General features: G+C 47.6%; 1 long non-coding RNA gene across 2 annotated transcripts; it reads right to left on the minus strand.

Moving 5' to 3' along the window:
* Nucleotides 1-210: 210 nt before the first annotated feature.
* On the minus strand, nt 211-25,980 carry LOC140700708 (uncharacterized). Of its 2 annotated transcripts, none has more exons than XR_012079287.1 (3): nt 25,779-25,980; nt 10,214-10,312; nt 211-613 (listed from the first exon to the last, which is right to left on the minus strand). It is a non-coding gene; the product is annotated as an uncharacterized lncRNA (long non-coding RNA). The 2 variants fall into 2 exon arrangements; XR_012079295.1 differs by lacking the exon at nt 211-613 and adding an exon at nt 9,336-9,421.
* Nucleotides 25,981-26,160: the final 180 nt, after the last annotated feature.

The following is a 26,160-nucleotide window of genomic DNA, read 5'->3' on the forward strand; positions in this document are numbered from 1 at the left end:
CCCTCACTCATCCTGCATTCCTGACACTTTGCAGAGCTGCCACTTTATGAGGTAGGATGTGGAAAGACCCCTTCACAAGAGCAATAAATGCCTTATGGCGTTTCTGCAATGCTGGAAGTTTCGAGTTCATTTCTTAACTTTCTTCTTCCCTGGTGGGAATAGGAGACTGAGAACGGAAGGAAGTAGGAAATGGTTTTCAGAAGATCGAATAAAAATCAGCTCTTCAACAAGTGAAGAATGGAGGGGATATGTGGACTTTCCGTCGTGCGTACTTCTGCTCACAGGTGATGCCAGGTGGTTTCAGCTTCATTTCAGAGGGGAACCCAACCAGGAAGTTCTCGGCTGAGCCCCCACATCTCAGTTTTCTCTAGGCATGGAAGGAGAAAAATCTGCTAACAAAGACTGTACCCTGAACGGCTTATTAGTTCTATTGCCCAGACTCCAGTGGACACGTGACCAGGCAGGACTGGGTCGGGGCAGAGGCAGGGAGCGGAGTCCAAGGAAGGAAGAAAGAGAAGGGTCTGGGTAGCACAGAGACAGGATAATTTCCTCTTGCAAAACTCAGTGCTGGTTGTCGGCTCTGATTTCTCCAAATGAAATCTCCACATGATAACTGCAAAGAAAAAATGACTATCATCTCTCAAGACTGCCTTGAGTTATGATTTCAATAAACCCTGGATACCACGCTTTTATTAAATCACCAAATACCTGCAACTTTTGTTGGTACAATAGTGTTATTTCACTGTCATAAAAAAGAACTCTGAAATCAGAATCATGTCCATCTTAAGGCAGACCCAGGGAATTATATGCTTGAAAGTCTCCTTACCTGGAAGAGTTGAGACCATCTCCGTCAGTTGTTGAAAACCCTCCAAAGGAATTGTGTCATTGTTTTTAATTCCCATTTCCGGAGTTCCTAATGATACTGAGCACCTTATATTTACTGGTCATTTGTATTTTTCCCCGAGCCTTTGGCCCGCATCTCTTTCCTCAGCGCTCTCCTGGAACCATTTTGGAATTATTGGGGATTATTAAGGAAAAGATGAGAAGGGAGTGGTTGGGGATGATGCTGGGGGGTGGGCAGCGGGGATGAGAGGAGGAAGGTTCTGAAACCCAGTCTCCTCCCTCAGCAACCAATCACCTCCCACCCTTTTGGCTAATTCCTCCCCACCTTATTCCCATTTTTTCCTCCAAGGCCAAGTCCAGTCTCTTAGGGAAGATCTCTCTTCTCCTAAGATTTATTTTCCCAATGCCTTTCTTTCACAATCATTTGACCTGGAGAGAAAGGAACTTTAGTCCTGGATCCTGACTCCTGTCTTGGGTAGAACTCCGCTGAGGACACCTCATCACCAGGGCATGGTGATCCTGTCTCATTTAAAAAGTGAAATACTAGTATTTTAAATGATATGAAACAAAAGAGGTACCCAAATCCTGGCTTCATGATTTTTCCTTCCCACATGGGAATCACCAAGGCACCTAGAAATGGAGGAGAACCTTAGCAGCCTGGGCAAAAAAGTGAAAGCCGCAGATCAGGACTGTGACCTCTATAAGAAGATGGCCGAGGACTTGGGCAAAGAACTGGAGAGAACCACTTCCTCCCGTCAGAAGATCTGTATCCACGAGAAAAGAGCCCAGCGTGCCGGATGGCGGCTGTGGCGATGGGGAGAAAGCTGGAGGACCTGACAATGACCACAAGTGGCAGATGTTGGCCGGATGGGGTCCAAGTTCCAGCCTTTTCCCAAGGGTCCTTGTGCTCCAGCTGCTCCACCTGCAGCCCACAGCTGCGGGCAAGCGAGGGCGCTTCCTGGACCCCTGGGCCCCCAGGGAATTGGAGGGTTAGGGCCCCGCCGTGAGGGCTCAGGGATCTGGGGTCACCTGCAGGCTTCACTCATCGTCCACAGCGGCCGAGTCCTGAACACTCAGAACCGCAGCACAACATCCTCATGTTTCCTCTTTCAAGCAACCTTGATGTGACTCTAGTTTAGCTGCTGTTTTTTGATGCTACAGTTGCTCTTATTTAAGTAGATACAGCATTATAATCTTAAGATACTATTTTAAAATAAAGCTTAATTTTATACAATTTTTATGAATTCTTTGTCTCAAATTATTTTTAACATAATTCTTATGAATGCATTATTTTCACATCGGACCCTGTAGAATTAGTTAAGTACTACTGTAGTATTTTTACTTAAATAAAATGTTCACTATTACTTTGTCCTTCACTGAAGTTCAACTAACGTGGAAACAGAGATGATTTTAATAATAGAGATGATTTTTGTATGAGCTGTTATTAGAATTCTGTACAAGTAACATTTAACTGAACAAATTTTGATTGATTTTTTAAAAAAACAATTGGGAAAAAAACCCTAAACAGCAACAACACTCCATTCAAACTTTTTAATAATTTTAATAAATTAGTCCTAAAGTTGTAGACTAATCTCGAGGAGTTAAAATTTTGCTGCCATTTTTTTTGCAAGGTAAATTTTTAAACCTTTTCTGTTTTGTTTAAGATATTGTTTGTTCCTTAGAGGGTTCTAAATTTTGCAGTTATAATAAAAGTTCTCTCTTGATGTAACACACACACACACACACACACACACAATGTAGAAACAAGGCACACGTAGTTGTTAAGTCAATCATAGAGAATAATGTAAAAATAGTGTTGCCAAAATTTTTAAATGTTTTTAAAGAAAGAAAAATTATGCTCACATAATTTGTTTCCACACAAAAGATACTTAACTCATATTCGTAGAAAAGGAGAGTTGCCTGGGTTATCAGACAGGATTCCAGCAAGAAACACTTCATCCCGAATGGTGTAGATAAAGAGACTGTGATGAAGGCTCAATACCTGAGCCGGGCAGGGATAAGGGAAGGACCAAGGATGGGAGGGGGGCCCCAGGTGCTAACCAGAGGGGAAGCTGTCCCCACCCCTGGGCCTGGAGGGAGGAGGAAGAAGGTGGTGTCATCAGGGCCCAGTGAGGAGCGGCTGAGGGGACGAGGAGTGCTGCCCACTCTCTCCCCTCCCCTGCTCCACGGGCTGCCGGAGCAACAGCCACCAGCGTCCCAGAGGGCCTGGGTAGTGCAGGCAGCGGAGTCAGCCTCCCGCCACAAAGCAGCCCAGAAAAGGGCATGGAGGAATCTGGAGACTGACCAGCAGAGTTGAGTCTATTTGATCTAAAGCGTGCATGTATTTTGTTGCATTTCTTCGCATCCATCGCGTATGTTTCTTTCATAAGCGTCTATTGAGCTTCTCTGATGCTTTCAGCACTGTCGTAGGTGCCTGGGATGCAGCGATGGGAAAACCACCCAGCGAGGACTGTGGACCCACAGAGCTAATATTCCAGTGAGGAGCAGGGTCAGACAATTAAAACGAAGCAGAAGGCGGTGATGGTGGAGAACCGGGAAGAGGAGGAAGGGGTGGGAAGGTCACAGTCTTGTTCTGAAGCTGTAGCTGAGCTGCTCCACCCTCTGCAGGGACCTGACCCATGACAGAGCCCTCCTGGGCAGCAGCTTCAGAGCCCGGCACGCAGGGCTGAGGCTGTTTCCTTGCCCTGCTTGGTGCTGGAGCCCCGGCCTGGTGCGGAGAGGCTATGCTCCTGTCGGCGGGCAGTGGCGGCCGGAGTGGAAGCCTCACACCAGCCTCACCTGCGGGAGCCTCTCGCCCTCTTGCTCTACATGATCGCTCCCATCCTGAGGGTGTCATTTTGTGGCTGGACCTAGCCTCCTCTTTGCCTGACTCAGCATAGCGTGCCTAAGTCTTGGTACAATCACATGTCAGCTGTGTGCCCTTGGCCCAGTCTCTTAACTGCTCTGTGCATCAGTTTCTCATCTGTAGAATAAAAATGCCAATAAATAGTACCTGTTGTTGGCATGAAGTCACATGATGACAAAGCGCTTTAGATGGTAAAGTACTCAGAACAATTCCTGGCACGGAGCAGAACCTAAGCACACAGTTACAGCAGCAGCAGCAGCAGCAGTTTCCCCCTTGACTGAATGGCGCTCCGGGGTGGCGGGTGAGCCAGACCTGGAAACCAAACAGGCCATCCGTGGAGAGATAGGTGCGTGGGGATCCAGCTGATGGGGATGGGGATGAAGGAGGTGCAGCGAGCCTGGCCTGGGCTGGCTGAGCAGAGGGAGACGGCAGAGGGCAGGCTGGGCACTCAGGGTGCTCAGGCAAGTCTGCCGGAGGTAAAAGGGGGCCACGGGGAAGCTGCTGGGGGCCCCAGGCCACCATGATTCGCTCAGCCTTGGTATCCCAGCTTTTTCAGTAGTCCTCCCTCAGGCTCTCAAGGGTTGGGCAGGGCTGAGCCTGGAGGTTAAACTGCTCTTTGAGGCAGAGCTGGTCACCTGCAGATGGGGCACCGCCAGCCCAGGTGGGATTTGAATGAAGCTCATTCACCAGCGGTCAGGAAGAGTGAGACACACTCTCACAGGTGAGTGGACCCTTGGTGTTACTGGAAGTCTGGCGGGTTCTCTTTTCCAAGCTCTTGAACATCTCTTTTCCCTCATCCCCTGTGTGCCTGGGACTTCTACGCTGCCCTTAGGCTGGCTTCTAATGATCAGCCATTTAAGCCTGACCTCTCCCCACCCCGGGTCGATTTACAAGTCACAGTTTCTTCTCTTTCTTCCACTCCAGTAGCCTCATTCCTGAATACTTATCTGCGGGGCCTAAAAGATGAAACTTAACCATTGGACCCATTCTACACCTCGAGGGGCTGACGGCCAGGAACATTTGTAGTTTTTAAAATGCTGCTGGGTAGCCAAACGGCTGGGATTTGAAGTGTCAAGCAGGTTTTTTGTTTTTTGTTTTTTTCCTGATTCCAATACTTCTTGCTCCTTTTCTCTCCCCATTTTTTTCCTTCTCTCTCACCCCCTGCCATGGAAGGTGTTTCTGCTCCCTAAAGGTGTGCAGCAAGAGGGAAAAGGGGACAAAAGAATTTTTCTTTTTAAAAATCGCACTGCCCTTTCATTTCCACCTCCCTGAGCAGGAATGTTTTTTCAGGCCTTTTTTGTTGTTATTGTTCACTGTGAGCTTTTCTAAAGTTTTTTTAAAAGAAAATTTTCATTGCTAGCTAAGATACCTACATGCAACTGTACCTTACACACAGAAATGTCATACACGTACAATGCAGTGAGTTATCACAGATGGACACACGGATGAAGCCACGGTCCAGCTCAAGAGGTGGAAGCTAAGCAGGGTTTACAGGCCTCCTTCCCATGCCTGCGTCTGTGTTTAAAAATTTTCTATTTGTCTTCTTTTAAGCCTGGCTTCTTTCCCTCCACATTAAGTCAACTTCAGTCAATGCTGCCCAAGTTCTCCAAGGCCACGAGCAGGTTTACTTTCTGCTCAGCAGCCTAAGTGTTACACCTGCTCTGTATCTTTGCCACCAAATGACTTGGTCAGTCTTTCTCATTTTCACTTTTCTGGTGCGTGTCTGTGGTTTATCTTTCAACTTTAATCTGCACTTTTCTGGTGACAAATGAGACTGAGCACCTTTTTATGTATTTTCACTTATTTTTTCTTAACTAACTAAAAATCGTTTTGGCTGTGGCCTCAGCAGGGCCTGATCCACAGTAGATCCGTGACAGGGAACTTCAGATCTAAACGCATTTCCAAAATGTTCTGGGCATCTTTGTGAGTTTCTCTGAGTTGCCATAACAAATGACCACAAACTTTTTTTTTTTTTTGATTTGATTTTCGCTGCTCACTTGGATAGCCTCGTCTGTGGGGTGCCTGCCTATTCAAACCTCTTACTCATCATTTCCTCTGGGTTGTTTTTTGCTATTGTTGCTAAATTAGTAGAGATCTGTATATAGTCTGGATACAAGTCCTTTGTCAGTTAAGTAGAAGGCAGCTGTCTGGTCCCATTCTATGTTTTTTCCTTTCCACTCTCTTCATAGTGTCTTTTGATGAACAAAAGTTCTCCATTTTGGTGAAATCCAGTAAATCAGTATTTTCCACTATGGTTATTGTTTTATGTCCCTCGAAGACATCTTTGCTTCCTCCGATGTCATGAAGACATCCCCCTATTGTGTTTCTAGAATTGTTATTGTTCTGCTGTTCGCATTTAAACCTTCAGCTGCTCTGGAATTGATTTCTGTGTGTGGTGGGAGAGGGCTGGCCAGAGAAATATTTTTCCCTCTGGATAGCCAATTGACCCCGTACCATTTATTGAAAAGCCCCCATTTCTCCTCTGTTCTGCAGCACATATCTTTTGTTATAAATCAAAAACAAAAGTGTTCCTTTGTATGCGTCTCTGTTCCTGAAAACTTGATTGTGTTCCGTTGGTCTCTTTGTCTTTTTGTCAATAACACACTACGGTAATGACTAGCTTGGTAATAAGGCTCGATTCCCGGGGAAGGTAAGCGTTCTAGTGTCGCTGTTGTCCCTTGGATTGTCTTGTCTGTTCCTGAACTTTTGGACTCTCACACACATTTTAGAATCGGCTTATCCATTTTCACAAATATCAACCTAGATTTTCATTGTGGTTGCATTGACTCTACATTATGATTGCATTAATCCATTTGGAGAGAACTGATATCTTTATATTATGGAGGCTTCCAATCCATAAACTTTATATATACCTTCATTTATTAAGCCATTTATTTTCCTTAATAATATTTTGCTTTTTTTCTGTGTAGTGGTCTTGTATATCTTTCATTATATTTATTCCTAGGACATTTAACATAGTTGATCCTATTATAAATGGTAGAGTTTAAATCTTTTCTAATTATTTATTGATTGTTGATTTTTTATATTGATCTTCTATTCAATAAAATCTAAATTAACTTCCAAAAATATCCTTTGCAGTTAGCATCTGAATTTTGTTTCCCGGGGCTGCCATAACAAACTTCCACAAATTTGATAGCTTAAAACAATACAAATTTATTTTCTTATAGTCCTGGAGGCTGGACGTTCAAATATAAGATGTCAGAGGGCTATTTGTGCGCCGTCTGAAGTCTCTAGGAAAGAATTTCTCTTTGTCTCTTCCAGCTTCTGGTCAGCCCACGTGTTCTTTGGTTTGTGGCAACGTAACTCCAATGTCTGCCTCCCTTTCCATGTGGCCTTCTCTCTACGTGTCTCAAATCTCCCTCTCCTGTCTCTTATAAGGGCACTCATCATCAGATTTAGGACCCACCCTGAATCCAGGGAGACCTCATCCCAGGATCCTTAACTTGATAACATCTGCAAAGACTCTATTTCCCAGTAAGTCACATTCACAGATCCTGGGGGGTTAGGACTTGGACATAGCTTTTGGAGGGGATACAATTCAACCCACTATAGCATCCAAGCAAATACATATATTCAATCCTTTCTTCACCCAGGTGACGTTCTGCATCTCGCTTTCTTTTTCTGCTCTGCCGTGTGACTTGAAGATGCCCCCTCAGCCCTTCAAGAGTGGCCTCGTTCTCTCGAGGGCTGCGTGGTTCTGCCCTGTGGGGAACTCCCGCCATTTAAGGGACGCATCCTCTAGGGCTGGGCCTTAGAGCCCCCTCAGTCACAGTCTGGCAGGTGGCTCTGTCCGTCTCGGTCCTCAGAGGCCTCCTCTGAAAGATGGATGGTTGGAGGGGTGGTCGCAGGCTGCCCTCCAGCTGCCAGGCCTCGAGGTCTGCTCCCCTCGCCCCAGCCCCTCCTCCTGGATGCTCCAAAGTGGGGGTCTGGGGGAAGGAGCAGGTGCCCTGACTTCCCTGCTTCCTGCCCGGGCACAGACTGGTGGTGGTTGGTACCCGTGGGAAGGATGTGCAGGAGGAAGCAGGGGGTCTGACTCAGGCAAAGGAAGCTTCCTGAATGAGGTCCAGATGTCCGAACACTCGTACCCCATCCTTCATGTCAAAACCGGAGGCTTGGGGTGTTGGGCAGAATCAGATTGCCAGCTCGCCTCCCTATGCCCACGGCACTGCTTCTCCTTAGAGCACAAACAGGAGGTCCCCCAGCCTTCACGGGGTCCAGGCTACTTGTCACCTTCTTGCCTTTGTTTTATAATCCTCGGGGCCATTCCCAGGCCTTATTATGGTTTGAGTTTCCGAAATCAAAACCAGATGCTTTATGGTCCTGTGAATGCTTTTCTAAAACTGCTTCTGAGTGCCTCATCTCAGACAGTAACCGGCTGTCTCAAGCAGTGTGGCTGTCGGTGGCTCTGGGATGCTCAAGAGCCTGCTGCAAAAATCATGTGTCATAATATTATTCTTTAGCATGAGTTAATTATAGTCATTTTTCTCAGCTGGCAGCGGCTAGAAAAATCCTCTGTGACGTGCGAGGATCCGGGTTGCTGGGATCTGGGTGCAGCTTGCGTTTAATTCCTACTTGCCTCGGCTCACCCGGCCTTGGGTCAGCCTCTAGGTCACCTTGGTCAAGGTCTGTGCAGAGGCTGGTCACACAGTGTAAGCCGGTCTGCCTTCACCCACTGGCAAGTGAGTTCCAGAGCTTTAATAGGGGTCGATGGTCATGGGCGCAGCAACACGTGTCTAAACTGCCTTCCCCTGTTTGTCCTTTTCACCTTAAATGGTTCCCATTTATTGGTAAGAGTCAAGTCTTCAACTGCCGAAACCAAAGCCGAGGCTTCGGGGCCTACGTGGCATGAGTGTGGGTAGATGGCTTGGGGTTAGGACAGACTGGTCTGCTGCCTCTGCTCCAGCGTGAAAGTTCTTGACCTTGGGCTCTACCATTACAGACGCTGAGTGCCTGAGCCTCAGTTTACCTGTGTGTGCATTCAACCAGGCGCCGAGGCTACAGATCAGGCACAATCCAAGCTCTCAAGGGGCTTACAAGCTAAGATGGGAGACAAACATGAAAACCAGGACTGGAGGGCATTTTAGGGGCTTTGATGGGAGTACGTAGGGGTGGCCATGAGGACATGATGGAGGGATAGCTCAAATCTCCCCACGCCGCACAGATGCACAAGACAGGGCTGCACTGAATGTTGAAACATGAGGGGGCATTTCCCCATTAGGCAGGAGGGCACGGGGGTGGGGAAGGTCTGGGGTGCCTGGCTCGGCGTGGCTAGAGCTTGGGGAGTGTGAGGGGCCATGGGGAGTAGGGGCAGGGTCAAGTCTGGGAGGACCTTGTGTGCGCTGCAGGGATCCCGGGCTTTACTCCCAGGGCCCGGGTTCTCAACCAGGGTCATCTTGCAATATCTGAAGACATTCTTGATTGTCATCACCAGGGAGGTAAGGATGCTACCGGCGTCTCCTGGGTAGAGGCTAGGGTTACTGCTGAACATCTAAATGCATGGGACAGCCCCTCATCCCCCAACAAAGAATTACCCAGCCCCAAATACCAATAGTGCCAAGGTTGAGAAACCCTACTCTTACGTGAATGGGGGGGGCTGTTGGAGGGTTTTAAGCTGGAGAGTGGTGCTCACAGCCTCCTTCTTTGGACGATCTCTGCAGGAGCCCCGTGGGAAGCAGACTGATGGGGGAAATCCTGGAGGAAGAAGGATTGTTTCCAGAAAGAGATGCGACGTCCTAAGCGAGGAGGCAACAAACTACGGCCCATGGTCCAAATCTGGCTTGCCATCTGTTTTTGTATGGCCCAAGAGCTAAGAATGGATTTTACATTTTTAAATGGTTGAGAAAAATCAAAAGATGAATAATATATTGTCACATGTAAAAATTACATAAAATTCCAACTTCAGTGTCCACAAGTAGCTCTGTTGGAACACAGCACACTTATTTATTTATCTGTTATCTGGGACTCCTTTTGAGCTGCAGTGACAGAGTTGGGCAGTGGTGACGGAGACTAAATGGCCCACAAAGCTAAAATGTTTACTATTTGGCTCCTTATAGAAAAACTACATCAACTCCTGACTTAAACCAAGGCACTAAGGTGGAGATGGTAGAAAGAGGCCTAGAAATGATGTAAAAAGAGTGGAATTAATGAGCTTGGCCACCAACTGAATATGGGGACAGGGAAGGAGATAAATTTCTAGCTTGGGAGCTTTGGTAAGAAGGAAAAAGGGGAAGATAATGAATTGGGTTTTGGACATATTGAGTTTGCTACGAGACACATGGGAGTAACTGTAGGACATTTGGTCAGATACATAAGAGTGGAGCTTAAGAAAGATCTAGGGGCCAGAGATGAAGATTCACAAATCTTCAGCCTGTGGAGGGTCGATGAAGTCAGGACAGCAGGTGGAACGGCCTCAGACAATGGGTTTTCCTCTTTTATGGATCACAGCACTCTTGGGGAACCTACTAAAAGCTCTGGCCTTCCTACCTGAAAAACAGCACCCTCCAAAATCTTCATAGGGTTCCTGGTTCCAGAATCATAATGAAGTCCTGGGCTCAAGGTTAAGACTCTCCTGCCTGGAATAAACTTGAGAGAAGAGAAAGATGGTCAAAGATAGCCTTTTGGGGGCACATCAACATTGAAGGTGTGGGCAAAGAAAAAGGAGTCTGCGAAGGAGGCTGGTCTGAGAGATGGAAAGAGACTCAAGATGCTCTAAGAACTAAGCCGAGGAAAAGAATGCTCCAAGAAGAGACTGAAGCATCGAAGTGTCCTGTGCTGTGGAGAAGCTCAGCCACAGAGTTGAAGAGATTGTATGAGGCATTTGGTAGTTGTGGTCATGGGTGAGTTTGTCTGGACCTCTCAGGGGAAAGCGGAGATGAGGTGAGGGCTGGAGTTGGGCAAGGGCAGACAGTGAGTGCAGGCTCTTCTGTCGGGGGTTAGGTACCAGAAAAGAAGAAAGCTATGGCAGTAGTTATGGGCGGGGTACAAGGACCTGAGGGACATACAGTGTGTGTTGCTGGTACTGTCTTAATCTGAGATGGACCTGAATTTTATAATATTTTAGCAATGAACCAGAAGACAAGGAGAAGTTGAAAATACAGAAGAGAGCAGAGAAAGCTGAAGCAAGATTCTGGTCCTGGGAGAGACGGTGTAGGTGGCTGGGGTGGGGGCAGAGGGACGGGGAGGTCAAAATAATTCACTGCTGACCTTCCAGGTTTTCACACTCCCCTCCACCCACCGGGCAACACTCTCCCTGTTCGCTATAACCAGAGTCACTTCAGCTGAACGTCTCTAGCCTCTTTTAGTTCTTCCTGACAATCTGATAAACGCTCATCTGGGTGGAAATGTTTTGGGAATTTGTATCCAAAATACTTAGCCTAACTTGAATCTCACCAAAAAGAAGTCTGGAGCCAAAGCAGTATTGAGCTCAAATTTATTGATGCTATGAGCGGCTATTAAGGGAATGACAAGTAGATGTTGGTATCTGAAGAACAGTTATCTTGTTGAGTGGCATATATAAAAGTAGTCAGTTTAAAAACCAATCAAATACACACTATGTCAAATGAGAAGTGCAAATTAGTACTAATATATATATAGGGAACCATTCTTTCACAGGTATTGGTGAATTTCAGAATTCCTATATAGGGAAATATAAATTATATTAGTAATCAACCAGAGTATATTTCCAGATAAATTGCTGAAATATTCCTGTCAATGCTGAGTGTGGGAAATTGTTTCTTTGGTGGCCTCCAGTGAATACCAGACTATCCCAGGACTCCCTCGCCTTGAATCTGGGCTGGCCTAGACCTGCTTTAAAGGATAAAGTGGAGAATAGGGAACACACCCCACAGTGATAGCCAAGGCCCCAGACATACGATCCCAGCTGAAACAGTTCCGCCAGCCTTAGCTGCTCCAGCTACTAAGTTACTGCCATTCGGAGCAGAGACAAGCTCTTCCCCATCAGACGCTAAACAATTGGTAACATCTTGAGCATATAATAAAATGGTGACTCTTTAAGCCACTAAATTTTGGGTATAATATTTTGCAGCCAAAGACACAGAAGCATGGAGCTTTTTGGTACAGTTAAGATTATATATAAAATGAGAGGAAGTCATGCAGAGTAAACATTTGCAAAGAATAAGTCAATAGAGCCAGATCAGTTGATTAGCCTTGGGTGGGGAGGAGAGGGATAAAATTAGATCCTTCACTTCAACAAGAGGAAAATTAATTCCAAATGCTATTTGTATGACACTTCTGTAAGATATCAGAAGACATATCAGCAAGACTGTATGTTTATCGGCTTTTGGTCTACTTTGTCAGGGTGCAGGGGTAGGAAGGGAGCAGAGGCATAAATACTGTATATTCTTTGTATAAAAATCCTGAAGTCCAGATAAGCAAAAAAGGAGAAAATAAAAACTTTCCACAATCCCATCACACAGAGATAACCATTGTTGGCATTTTTGTTTTTATTTTTCTAGGAAATTTTAATGCACGCTAATAATCATAAAAAGTGGGCTCATACTGTGTAATTGTCATAATCTATTTTGTTTAACTCTACACCATATCATGAACATCTGTTCATGTCTATCAACAATGTATGTATTAGGGCCACATAATATAACATCCATGGATATCCAACAAATTTCTGATTGCTGGACATTGAGGCTGGTTGCAATTTTTCAATTACATGGTGAATGTTTCAGTGAACACCTGTGTAGCAAGATCTTTGTGCGCATATATAATATTTCTTAGAATAAATTCCAAAAAGTGGAATTGCTAACTGAATAAGTTTGCATTAGTAAAGGCTTTGCAATATGTGATTTCAAATTATAGTAAAGAACGAGATTAAAAATGTCCACCCTCCCCAGTAGTACCAGAGTAGTCCCTGCGTGTGTGTTCTCCCAAACCACAGGTAATATCACTCTTGTTAGTTTTCAAAAAAGGCACTACTTTTTGAAAATTGCTGCTAGTATTTGACTAACATGTACATAAGCTCCAACTGCAAATAAGTCAAATACCAAGTGGGGAAGAGCCAGCTGGTAAATAATTTAGGCTTTGTGGTCCAAGAGGTGAAATCGAAGATGTTATGTAGGTACTTAAATAATCATTGAAAAATATAAAAACTGTTCGTAGCTTGTGGCTGTACAAAACAGGAGGTGGGCTGGATTTGGCCCTTGGGCCAGAGTGTGCTGGTGGCTGCTCTAAACTGTTGCTCCCTAAGCCTGAGGCAATTCCTCTGATCATTTTTAGGAGTCAGAGAGGCGAGTCCACGTTGGGTAACTCTCAGGGGAGAATTTATCACAAAAGTGGAAGAATTTACCAGAATCCTACGTTGCCATCATTTTCTGTGGTCTATTGAAATACCCCAGCCATGGCTCTGGGATCTGGGTGGCCATGGCCATGATTGTGTAAGTGTGCACTCAATCAGCTAGCAAAGCCTGCGCCGTCACCCCTCTGTTACGAGACGGGGCTCAGTCTCACTGCATAATTTATAATATGCATGTGGGGTTTTTCTGATCACAGACATATTACATATTTGTTTAGAAAGTACAAAAAATTCTTAATTCACTCACCCTTCAGAGATAACCTCTATTAATGTTTTGGTTAATTTTGTTGTACTTGTGTGTGTATGTGTTTGTGTGTGTGTGTATCAGACAGAGAAATGGAGAGACACAGAGAGAGACAGAGAGACAGAGCCAGAAACAAAGACATGATGGAGAAGAAAGAGACACTCCACAACTGGGATTATATTTGAATATAACGTGGTATAGTTTTATTCATTTAGCATTGCGTTATGAGTGTCATATGAGTGTCATAGTTGATACTACATCACACGGATGTACCTTTTTCAAATGAATATCCAGCTGATGGACATTTGGGCTTTTTCCAATTTCCCGATGTTATAAATAATGCTGCAGGAAATATTTTAAAATGTAAGTCTTCGTCCATGTCTTATGTCTCTTATTGTTTCCTTAGAATAGATTCCAAAAGAAAGAATTGCCTTTCTAAGAGTAGGCATGTATTTAAAATCTTTTATACATACTTCTAGTTGCTTTTCCCAAAAAGTTGCACTAATTTATGGCAATATACTCATGTGATCAAAATCACATCCTCAGAATGACAGAATTTTCAAAATTTGTGTGATTTTGATAAGTCAAATGTTATTTTATTGTTGGTTTAAATGGTATTTATTTGATTTCCAGCTATTTTTTTTTACCATTTTGTATGTATAGTCTCCATTTGTATTTCTTCTATGAAATATATATATATATTTGCATTTCTTACCCACTTTGGTAATTTTTTCCACTTTCTTATTTTCTTTTGTTTTGTAAGAATTTTAAAAGTATTAATAATTATTAACCCTGTTGTATATGTTACAAATATTTTGTGATTTGCCCTTTAACTTTTTAGGGTGGTTTTCTGGTGTGGAGAAGCTTTGCGTCTTTATGTATTCATAGCCAGCAAGCCTTTCTTTGTGACTCCTGCTCTTGTTTTTATGTTTGGGAAATTCATCTGTGGGATCATCCTCTAACCCGCTGCACCTTTGAAGTTGTTTTTTTTTTTTAAAATGGCTCCATGTTTTATATTTAATTCTTTAAGCCATCTGGAATTAATTTTAGTCTAGGTTGAAGTGAAGGCTCTAACTTCATCCTCCATCCGCCTCCCCAAAGCTAACCATCTGATCTGGCTTTATGGACTAATCCTTTCCAAACATTCAATGCATGACTTTCTCCCACCCTGCAGTCTTGAGGGTAGGGGAGCGGGATGGGGAAGGAGGGAGGAAGGGAGGGAAAGACACAGAGAGCCTCTGAGCCACCCTCGGAAGCTGCCCGGTAAGTCCTGCGGGGGCTTTGCTCCCAGCAGCCAGTGACCATTTGTACGTCGTTTACTGAAGACCCCGTGCCCAGAACTGCAGTCCTCAGCAAGGACCAACAGCTGGTTGACCGAGGCCATCTCTGGCCCTGGCCCCACCTCGGAGGCCTCTGATACCAGTTTGGCTGATGCTAAATTCTCAGCCTGAGTCTAGGGGACAGCGTCTCCCCTCAGACATTCACATGTGCACCCACAAGCTTTGCTGAAACATTATACTAACTATCCAGGTGAAGACCCCCCTCCAGGCCCCTCTTCCATATGTGTATACATGTGTCCCATTACCCAGGGATTTTTCAGAAATTCGTCTGTCTGGTCATCTGTCTCCTGGAGGCCAGGCCCTTGGCCACACCAGTGGTTAGTTGTGTTCCCCTCACTGGCTGCCACTCTGCCATTTTATTTGTCTAAATATTTATTTTTATCATGTGGACAATGTGGGATGTCAACCAGGACACTTGCCACCTTTGTCACACCCATTTTGCAGACTGGAAAACTGAGACCAGAGAAATGAAAGAACGAGTTTAAAGCCACAGGGCTAGTCAGTGGCAGAGCTGGGGTTTGAACCAGGCTTCTTGGCTCCACGGTCTCCACCCTGGACCTGTAACACTAAGGCTCAGTTTACGGGACTATTGTCACGTGTCGGAAGCATGCCTGGCCGAACTCTAGTAGTGGTAGCTGTTAGCGCAGGCGTTTGTGTCTTCTTGTACGGCCGTCCCAGGCTGTGTCCTGATGGGGCCCTGGCACCTCCCCTTCACAGTTGGAGTCACATGTGGATGTCCACGTGTGGATGGTGTCCATGTTTGGATGCAGGCCCTGTCTTCATGAGCAATGCTAAGCTGAGAGCTGTTCCTGCAGATGGACAATGACCTCTTTCCTTTACCTTTGAGTTAATCCACTTCCAACACAGGCCTCCCTCCTCTTTCTACTCACCTCTGGCCTTCAGGTTGGGCTCCACCTTGGGCCCAGTTCTCCACCTTTTCCACCATGTGACCACCTGGTTCAGAGGCTTCCCAGACGTGGGGCTCTGCTCTTGCTGGCCCAGGGACTGAGGTGCTGCTTCCTTTGGACCTAGCCCTCTGCTTCCAGCAATTCTGTACATCACCTTCGTGACTGGGCCTGGGTCTGGCTGATTTGTCTGGAAGCATCCCCTGCCTGCAGGCCTCCAGGGATTTTTCAGAAATTTGTCTGTCTGGTCATCTGTCTCCTGGAGGCCAGGAGGCCAGGTCATCTGTCTCCATCAGCCTCTAGGACAATTTGGAGCCGAAATGTCCCCTTGGTCTGTTACCAAATCCAAGATTGTACTGCTCACCACACGACAAGCCAATAAATCGAGAGATGAGTTGTTGGGGAAAGGAATAGAGACTTTATTCAGAGAGCTAGCAGATTGAGAAATGATGGGCTAGTGTCCCAAAGAGCCATCTTGCCTGAGTTAGAATTCAGGCTTCTTTTATACTATAAGGCGAAGGAGTAAAGTCAAATATATCCTGGCTCGGGTCAGCCTCGGGAGGGGATGTGTTAATGTCTTCCGTCCTTTGGTCATTCACAAGTGGGCCTGGTCAGGCTGTTTCCTAGGAGCTAACTAAGGTATTTTAGCTTAATGCTTGTTACCTAGGAGGCAGGGTTCCCAGGATGGGCCCTTATGTATAATTTAAGCTCAGAGGCAAAATCCCTTTAATGATTAACTTGTAACAAAAGCAATAGAATACAAAGGTCAAAGTAAAAGAAAGAGATCCGATATGGAGTCAGACTTGTCCCCCTCTGTTGCAGGTCCTCTCTAACTTTGGCAGGGAAGGGCGACCACGGTGGAAAGCCCAAGAGAGAGAAGCCAGGACCAGAGAGAGGAGCTGGAGAGCAGAGGGTGGGAGAAGGCACCTGGGGAAGGGATCCTTAAGCAAGTGAGAAGCGGGTGCTGCGGTGTAGGGGGTGCTCGCGTGGCATGGGGCAGGGCTGGAGGGAACCACTGGCTGTGTTGGGATGCTTTGCCCATCATTGTGGTTCCCTCCGTGCTGCCAGGAAACATGAACTGCCATCCTGCCATCGCCGCAGCCCCGGGTGTGGAAGTGGCGTCTGCAGCTGTAACAGGTGCCTCTCGTACCTTCCTGGCTGAGAGGGCTGCTCTGAGCCAGGGCGGTGCCCAGCTGGTTTGCCAGTTGCACAGGCATTAGGGCTCAGAGGCTCACAGGTATTCCCGTGCATTGTGAGTGGTGATTTGCTGTGAACAGGCACATGCAGGTTAGTCCTGTGTTCACAGTACTGTGGATAACTGAACCTGCAAATAGAATCTCCAGGAGAGCTTATTAAAAAGGCCAATTCCTGGGCCTACCCTGGATGCTCCCAGCTTGATCAAATCTAACACATACTCTGTGCCAAAAGCGGCTCTACGCACTTTACATGTGTTAATTCACTTAGACCTCCCAGAACCATGAGGTAGGTGCTGCTGTTGCCAGCCCCGTTTTACACATGAGGAAACTGGCACAGAGAAGGCGAGTAATGTGCCCTGGCCACACAGCTCGTGAGTGGTAGAGCTGGTACCTGAACCCGGACTGCACAGCTCCAGAGCCCTCCGTCCTGCCGGTTTGCGAGCCTGCTATCTCAGGCAGAAAAGCCCTTCCACTCTCAGGAATAGCTTTTCCATCTACTGGTTTGATCAGTGTTCAAGTCCATCAAGAAAACCTCATGGATCTATAAAATTCATATTAATCCAGCAACAGTGTTCCTTTTAACCAAAGAAGTTGACAGCTTAGGTCCAGACAAATATATGCACATGGATATTTATAGCAGCTTAATTCATAATTGCCAAAACTTGAAAGCAACCAAGATGTCCTTCAGTAGATGAGTGAATAAGTAAACTGTGGTACCTGCAGACAATGGAATATTATTCAGCATGAAAAAGAAATGCACCATCAAACCATGAAAAGACATGAAGAACCTTAAATGCATATTACTAAGAGAAAGAAGCCAATCTGAAAAGGCTCCATACTGCATGGTTCCAACTGTGTGACGTGCTGGAAGAGGCAAAACTATGGAGACAGTAAAGAGATCAGTGGTTACTGGGGGTTAGAGTGGAGGGAGGGATGAAAAGACAGAGCACGGGAGTTTTAGAGCAGTGGAACCACTCTGTGTGATGCTCTGATGATGAACACCTGTCATACATTTATCCAAACAGCATGTACAGTACCAAGCACAAATCCTAATGTGAACTATGGACTTTGAGTGATAATCGTTTGTCAATGTCGGTTCATCGATTAGAAGAGATGTGCCACAGTGGTGGGGGATGCTGATAGCTGAGGGGGCTATATATTCATGGGGGTGGGGCGCACACAGGAAATCTCTGTACCTTCTATTCAGTTTGGCCGTAAGCCTAAAACTGCTCTAAAAATTCAAGTATATTTTTAAAAATCACATTATGTGGTTCTTGGTTGATCAGCCACCTCACTGTCCTCTAAACTAGGTGGAATTATCTTCCCAAATGCTGTGGGAAGGTTATGAATCTATCTGGGAGTCACCCTTTTGAGAATCTGATGAAAGGATGGCTTCTCTCCACATCCAAAAGGCACGCACAAACACATGTGCACATTTTATATGTACCAGCAGAGATTCGCAGGAAACCCACAGGCCCTGAGTTGAGAACCTCAACCTAGGCAAACATATTATTCTCCGTCAACCTTGTCCCCCTGCTCCAGCCCTTCTCACTGTCTCTTTTAAGTTTCTTGGTAAGAAAGAAAGAGTACCTAGGAAAGTTATTTGGTTGGAGGCAAAGAAATTAAGGCACAATTTTACTTTTCTTCGGTGCTTATAAACATTCATCTTAATTAAAGTGCTCATTCTGAGACCAGAGCTCATGTCTGCCAGGAGGCAGGATGAGACAGAATCCCTTGGGATTATGCAAGGCCATTGCTTGCTGAACCTGAGATTCTTGGTACTGAAGTGACCCTCTGCCTCTGGGTAGCTTAAAAAGATTCTATCTGGCAGTAGATGTGGGGTGTTTTTTTCTTTGAAGTCAGCTTTTGCCATAAATTGTAGAGTTATATTACTATGTATTGTTTAATATATGTTCTTTTCTTCCAATTCTACCTTGGGTAAATGTAAGTTAATTAAGAAATATCTGGTGATGGTTAGTTTTATATGTCAACTTGGCGAGACGATAGTGCCCAAGTGTTTAATCAAACACTAATCTAGGTGTTTCTGGGAAGGTATTTTGTAGAAGTGGTTACAACTTATGTAACCACTTATGTAACTGCTTCTACATAAATTGACTTTTAAGTAAAGGAGATTACCCTCAGTAAAGGGAATGAGCCTCATGCAATGAGTTGAAAAGCCTTAGAAGGAAAGAACTGATGCCTCTGGGAGAAGAATAAATTCTGTAGCATCATTTCCTGTCTGAATATTCAAGCTCCCGGCCTGAACTACAAATTTTGGACTTAACAGCCCCGATGACTACATGAGCCTATCTCTAAAAATAAACCCTGTAGATGACAGGTGGATAGATTTAGTGATCTACTGATCCATCCATCTATCATCTATTATCCATCCATTCATCTGCGTGTATTTCCCATTGGTTCTATTTCTCTAGAGAATCTGGAGAACCCTGATTGATACACATCCCAAAGAACCTAGTGATCCGTGTGAATACAGTTGCTCCCTAATAAGTGAAAGGTCTGTGTGTTGTCAGATGCTACCTGCTTATCCACACCCCACGCTCAGAGCGCCTGGCCTCTGCGAGGAGAGACGTGAAGTCCGGATGGTGAACTGGGAGGTGGGCAGTCAACGTGCTGCTCCTCCAGCTTTCCTGGGCAGCAGCCTCACCGAGGCCAGTGCGGGAGGTGACGGGTAGGGAGAGTTTGTTAAAAATGCAGATCCCCAGAGTCCCACCTCCCCAAGTTCTGAATCTGTGGGTCTGGGCACAGAACCCTGCATTTCAACAACTCCTCAGATTGACTCTTCGCAGGTGACCCTTTGAGAAACAGAGCTTACAGGATGGCCTCCCCAGCCCCCAGGCCAGACTGAAGTCCATTCTCCACTCCCAGGACTTCCCACCCCATCCGTCCCTCAGGTTCCAAAGCTGGAAGCAGAGGGTCCAGTTGTTTTTATCCTCTGGGTCTCTTGACAAGATTAGTGCTCTGCCTAGCTTTGCCTGTTGAAGTCCGAATGCTTAATGTTAGGGAAGGCACGTCTCGTGGCTCCCATGGTGCAGCGGATAAGGTTACAGACGCTAAGACCAGACTGCCTTGCGTTCACATCCCAGCCTGGTCTTTCACTGGTTCTTCTTCTTCGCCTTTTTTTTTTTTTTTAACTATTTTTATAGTTGCCTGTCACAGCATTTCTCTTGCCCTGCAGTCGTGATACCGACATATAGTGAACTTGCTTCAATTGCCAGTCCAATGGCAGTTTTGGCTTTTTCCCCCACCAAGTTTAAACAGTAAAATATGAAGGTTTTGGTCTTAATGCCCTGGTGGTTTCACAGTTTGATACTGACCTGCAGCCTATTTTACACTGCAAACCTCACTTAGTAAGAGAGAAAGGAAACTGGGACGCACAGCAGGCCCTGGCCCCACAACCACTGCCGCCTGGGCCTTCCTTCCTTTGCCCAGCCTCCTCCAGTGCACACAGGGTAGCTTGGTCCCTTCTGCAGCCCAGGGGGCTGGCCCATCCCTGCCCAGCCTCGGGGTACGTGTTCTCAGCAGATGATGGGAACGCTGTGGGCCTGCATTTGAGGGTGATGCATGGGGCTGACCTACCGCCTCCCCTTACTGGGAAGAGAGCGGTCAGGATGCTGGGTGGGTTACTGGAGCAGAGGGAGGAGGAGAGTGGGGGCGGCTCTGGTCATAAAACATGAAGGATAAGGAGGCACCGTGCTGGTTCAGGGGATGCAGATCTCCCTGCCCTCACCTGGTCCTGAGCCCCCGCTTGCTCCTCCAGCCCTAGCTTCCTCCCCGCCCTCCTCACCTCTGGCCCCTCCTAGACATGGGCCCCAAAACATCTGGAAAAACAGTGCTGGGCTGCCCTGGCCAGTGAAAGAGACCTGTGGAGTCTGTTTGGCTTTTAAGTCTCGATTTTATCTTGTTTATAAAATCCATCTGGAGAGAGAAGGGAATGGGAGCGAATGCGGGGAAACAAAAAACGTGAGGCTGTTACGGGAGTAGGTGCGCTCGGCAGCTGCGACATGTCTCCTGGGCCGGGGGTTGCTTTGCCTGTTGCGTTGCTCATGGCATCTCCTCGGGACAGCCTGTCTACTCATCTGAGAGCGACTCATAGGAAATCTTTAGTCAAAGAGGAAGCTGAAACTCAAGGTTTAAACTCCAGTGTTGGGACCGCTGCCAACTTCATCATCCAAGCTCGTCCTCTCCAATCAACTGAAGAGAACTGGGGTGTATCTATTCTGGGCTGGGCTCGAAGACTGGTGCTGATCTTTGCCACCTGCTGGTGTGTGACCCTGGGTGAGTTCATTAACTCTCTAAGTCTCCGTTTTCTCATCCAGAAAGTAGGAATGTTGCCTGCAAGGATGGCTCTATCCACCACAGAGTGAGGGCTCAAAAGACGTGAACTGTTTGGTGTCATTTGTGCCTCTGAGCAAACGCCACATTTCCTTTCCTGGCATCACCCTCCTTACCTCATAAGGTTGCTGGAGAATTGATTGTGACTAAAGTTAGGAACACACTTTGCAAACATGATTTGGACTCCAGATTAACCCAAGGATTATGATCATTACCTGCCCAACCTACCCCAGTGCTGTTGCTCATCTTTGCTTCTCTATCTGGAATGCCCTCCTTCTCCCCCATTTTCTGCTTAACAAATCCCTGCTTAACTAAATGTCACTCCCTCCAAGATGCCCTCTCCAGCTGCATCAGATTTTTGGCTATTTCTCTCATTGAACACATGGAGTTTGTAGTTCTAGGTTTACAACATGACCCCACCACTAGAATCCAAGCTCCTCTAAGGGCAGGAACTAGGTCTTATTCTTTCGTAAATCCTAAGGTCTAGCAGAATACTTTGCACAGAGTAAGGAACAGTGAATAAATGGATGGGTGAATGGATGAGTGGTTGGATGGACAGATGGATGGATAGATAAAAAGATGGATGGAAGAATGGATAGACAGATGGATGGATGGAGAGATGAACAGATGGGTAAGTGGTTGAATGGATGGAAAAGTTTTGTAGACATGCCTCAAGAACCACCAACAGTTGATCTCTCTCTTCCTCTCTCCCTCTCTTAACTGTCTCTGAATACTGGGCTAAAACGAGTCCCTTATCTTCAGCTAACACAATCAGTGATCTGTACAGTAAACATAGGACTGATGGACTTTTAGCAAGAGGTTAGTTCACTCAACTTCACACCTAAAATATGGTCCCAGGAGATTCCAGCCTGCATTTGCTCTCCCTCGGGGAAGTCTGCCCGCAGCAGTTTGGGTACTTGTCCCAGCGGGGAGTCACGGTATCTACCCCATTTTTCAAACTCGACAAAAGCTCTGCCATGGCAAACCTGAGCAAATACATCACAGCCTCAGCCATCTGAAAGCGTTTCACAGCATCCTTTATGAACCTCTCAGGCTGTGGAAGAAAATCACTCCCTCTTGTTACGATGGAACATGGTATTTAACAAAGATTGCTGGATTGGAAACCAGGACATCTGCTCGTGGCCTGGTTCTGCCACTAATTTGTTCTGGGATTTGGGGCCAGTCACTTCACCTCACTGGATCTCAGCCTCTTTGTGAAAAAAAAAGGGGACTGTATGAATGTCAAGGCCCTGTTCAGCTCTGCAGAACGTGGTTTTACATTCTGCAGGGCCAGCAGGCTCTGGAGGGACCTCCACCTTGCCCCTCACGACTCAGGGGCCTCTCCCAGCCCTCCTGGCCTGCCTGCTGTCTCCCTGTGGGGAGGACGTAGCCAAGGCAGACCCTGCTTAGCGTGGTGGTTACGAGCACAGAGCTGGGCTCCACCATTCGCTAGCTCTTGGGCAAGTTCCTTAGATCCTCGGGCCTCACTTTCCTTGTGTGAGAGATGGGCTAATGAACGACCCTCCCACCACCGCCACCACCACCACACACATACCCCGAACAGGTAGAGGACGAAAGACGCAGCACACACGAAGTGCACGTCGTAGTGCCTGATGGGGACTGTGCGCTGGGCAGATGCGAGTTGCTGTTACAGAGTCTCGGGAGCTGAGAGGGGACGGTGGATGCCCAGGTTCCTGGCCTTTCAGCCTAGGTCCTCCCGGAGGGATCGGCACCAGGATGCTGAGATCTGTGGGTTCTGGTTTTTAAAGGTGCATTCAGCCTACACACAGCTGGTGTGAACTTAGGCCAAGGGCAGAGCCCCGGTGGCTTGAATTGAACCGTTGTCAGGATAAAAGGAGCCCGTTCTAAAAGCAGGTCAATAGGAGGTGGCGGAGCAGGCTTTCTGGCTGCCCGGGCGCCTCTTTCTCTCTTTCCTCCCTTTGTCCTGTGGCCCCGTGGAGGCTTTAATCTGAGCTGAGGGGCTCTGACTGCTGGCAGGGGGATGGCCGCCCTCTCCCTGCATGATCATTCAAAACTTCAGCAGAGCGGCAGCCTTCTGCACCCGGGAGGCTGCTCTCGCAGGAGGGGCTCAGAGGAGGCGGCTGCCCCAAGGCTGATCCTTTAGAGAATGGCTTTGCCTCCAACCAGCAACCCTTCGGCTGCTGGACCCCCTGCATGCATTCGAAGAACAGGGAGGTAAGATGGGCTGCCACTCGCAGAGGAGGTGATGCGCGTGGCTGTCCCCGTGCAGCTGGGAAAGCAGCCCTGGGTTGGTGCTTCCCTCTGCTCGGGCTGCCCTGACAGAGCACCCCACGCTGGGGGCCGAGACGACACCCGTGTCCCTTCCACAGGTCTGGAGGCTGGACAATGTCGGCTGGGTTGCTGCCTCCCAAGCGCTGTTAGGGAGAAGCTGTTCCAGGCCGCTCCCCTGGCTTCTCATGTTTTCCTGGCACTCTTCTGTGTTCCTTAGAGACGTATCTGCTCCCTCTCTGCCTTCGTCCTGACGTGGTGCTCTCCCCATGTGTCTGTCTGTGTCCGGATGGCCCCCTTTATGAAGACACAGTCATGCTGGATCAGGGGCCACCTTGCTCCTGTATGACGTTGCCATCACGAATCACATCTGCAGTGCCCCTATTTCCAATTGTTGGTCACATTCTAAGGTACTGGGGTGAGGACTTCAACATGTGAATTTTGGGGGGACAGAAACCATTCAACCCATAACAGCTGGCTTTTCCAGAGGGAGGGGGTAGTCCTGGGTGCAGCTGTGCCTGAGTTTCAAAGCTCACGGGAGACCGTGTGTGTCCTAGGCCTCTATGTAGAAAGGAGCTGGGAGGTCAAGGTGTTCCCACCTCTGCCAACTGGTCGCCTCTCTGGCACCCATGCTGGTGACTGTCCATTCTGAGTCTGAATGCCTCTAGCAAGTGGAACTTACTACTACCTTCCCCTCTGTGGGCCACTCCTTAATAGAGCCGAAATCTTTCCCAGTAGCTCCACCCAACTGATCCCATTTCTTTCCTTTGGGTCACGAACAAATGAAGCACCTTTACCGCTGGCCTTCTTAATCCCAATAGCCAACATGTATTGAGCGCTTGCTCTGTGCATGGAACTCTTCCAAGCATTTCACACATCTTACCACAGTCTTACACAAGAGATATTCAAACTCAGAATGGACAGTCACCAGCATGAGTGTCAGAGAGGCGACCAGTCAACAGAGGCTGAAACAGCTTGACCTCCAAGCTCTTTTCTACACAGAGGCCTAGGAAGCACACGCTCTCCTGTGGGCTTCGAAAGTCAGGCACAGAGAAGTTCAGGAGCTTGCCGGCGGCAGCACAGCTGGACGGGAGCGGAGCAGTGTTCGCCCGGGGCTCGTGCCCTTACCTCGACCCCACGCACAGCAGGCCCGCTGGCTTCCCAGTAGGTGGAGGCCTCGGTGGCTCAGTTTTGGGGAAATATGTCAAAATGTTAACAGAGATTGTCTCTAGGGATGGAACTGAGGTGCATTTTCTTTCCTCTTTTTCCTTCTCTGTGTTTTTCATAAATGCGTTACAAAGTTTATGTAATATTATTGAAATAATGCAGGGTATTATTTTGTTTGCTTCACTTTTTATAAATTTTTTTAAAGGGCAGTCAGGAGGCCTGGGGGGACACCCGGGCCCGGGCCCATTCTCTGTGTCTGCGGGGCTGGGACAAGAGTGCGAACAGAGGCCCACTCTCCGCTCTTCTCCCCCCGTCCTGGGCATCCACTGTTTGTGCTTATGTACAAGCACCCTCTGTGCTGTGTGTGGGTCCCAGCCTGCACACACACGCACGCACACACACACAGAGCCCTCGGCCACCCCTCGGGACTGGGGTGTGCGCCCCAAAAGGGTGTCTGCTGGGAAGAGGCCTGTGTAGGCCCTGGATGTGGGCTTGAAGTCACTAGGGCAGAGGACGCCAGGACAGGTAAAGCTGCCCCCAGGGAGTGGCTGGGACCCTGGGATAAAATTGGTGCTTCTAAGGGGCCACTCTGTCTTTTCCTGAGAGGAACAAACCAGTCCGTCTTCAGGGTCCCTCAGCAGCTTCACAATGGTTAGACTCCCTGCTCCCCCGTTTTCACAGGTGGTCCCCTCTGCAGGAAGAAACCCATTATCCCCTCTTCCCTCTTTCACATGGAAGGCGCTGGAGATTCCGCAGCATTAGCCAAGGTTTGCAGAGGCCTCTGGCCCCCACTCCAGGCCCATCTGGACCTTCCCGGAGAGGCTGATGCCAGCTCTCCAGCTGCTTCCAGGACTCCCCGAGATTCCTGAACCTGAGCCGTCTGAGGCCCCATGTGGGAGGCGGGGAGCCCCCCACAGCTATTGTCATTGTAACACAGACCAAGCTGAGTGTGTCACAAGGCCCTGTGTGTGGGAGAGGTGCCCTGGGTGGGTGCTGGAAGATCCTGGATGTGTCCTGCCTTTTTGATCAACTCCAAGAGTATGATGGCTGACCTGGGACTAGTCATCTGGCCTTGGAAAAATGGGACGTTGTAAGCAGTAAATAAAACAAGACACTCAGTGTGGACGGGGAGTAGTGGACTCTCAGAGGAGCGAGGTGACTGCGGCAGAGCTGGGGAGGGCGGGCTCTTGGGCTCCTACCACCCAGGTGACCACGAGCAGGTTACTCACCCACTCTGGGCTCCCAAGCACGGGGTGTGGGCATAACAGTACCTGCTCGAGGGGTTCTTAAAGGTGATGCACGGTGTAGCCAAGGCCAGAAGAGGCGTGGACCGGAAGCAGGAGGCCCAAGCCAGCGTCCTCTCCCAGACACTGGGCACCCTGATGGGGGCCAAGTCACTAGCTCCCCTTGTGTCCCTCTTTCCTCCTCAAAGTGGAGGTGATGAGAGTTGGATCTGAAGTGAAGAAGCACTTGTGACGTGATCTGCAAAACAAGGAAATGCTTTCAATGCATTATTATCTCATTCGATTCCATGTCTGGGGTGGGGGGAGGGAGTTCTTCCCAGCATGCTTTGTGGGTTGGCTCCCCTGCCTGCTGTATCCCCTCTGAAGAAGTGGGGGGGGGCAGGAGGAGATTAAGAGGCACAGAAGGAAG

Source organism: Vicugna pacos, chromosome 1 (assembly GCF_048564905.1).
Source record: "Vicugna pacos chromosome 1, VicPac4, whole genome shotgun sequence".
Taxonomy (NCBI): domain Eukaryota; kingdom Metazoa; phylum Chordata; class Mammalia; order Artiodactyla; family Camelidae; genus Vicugna; species Vicugna pacos.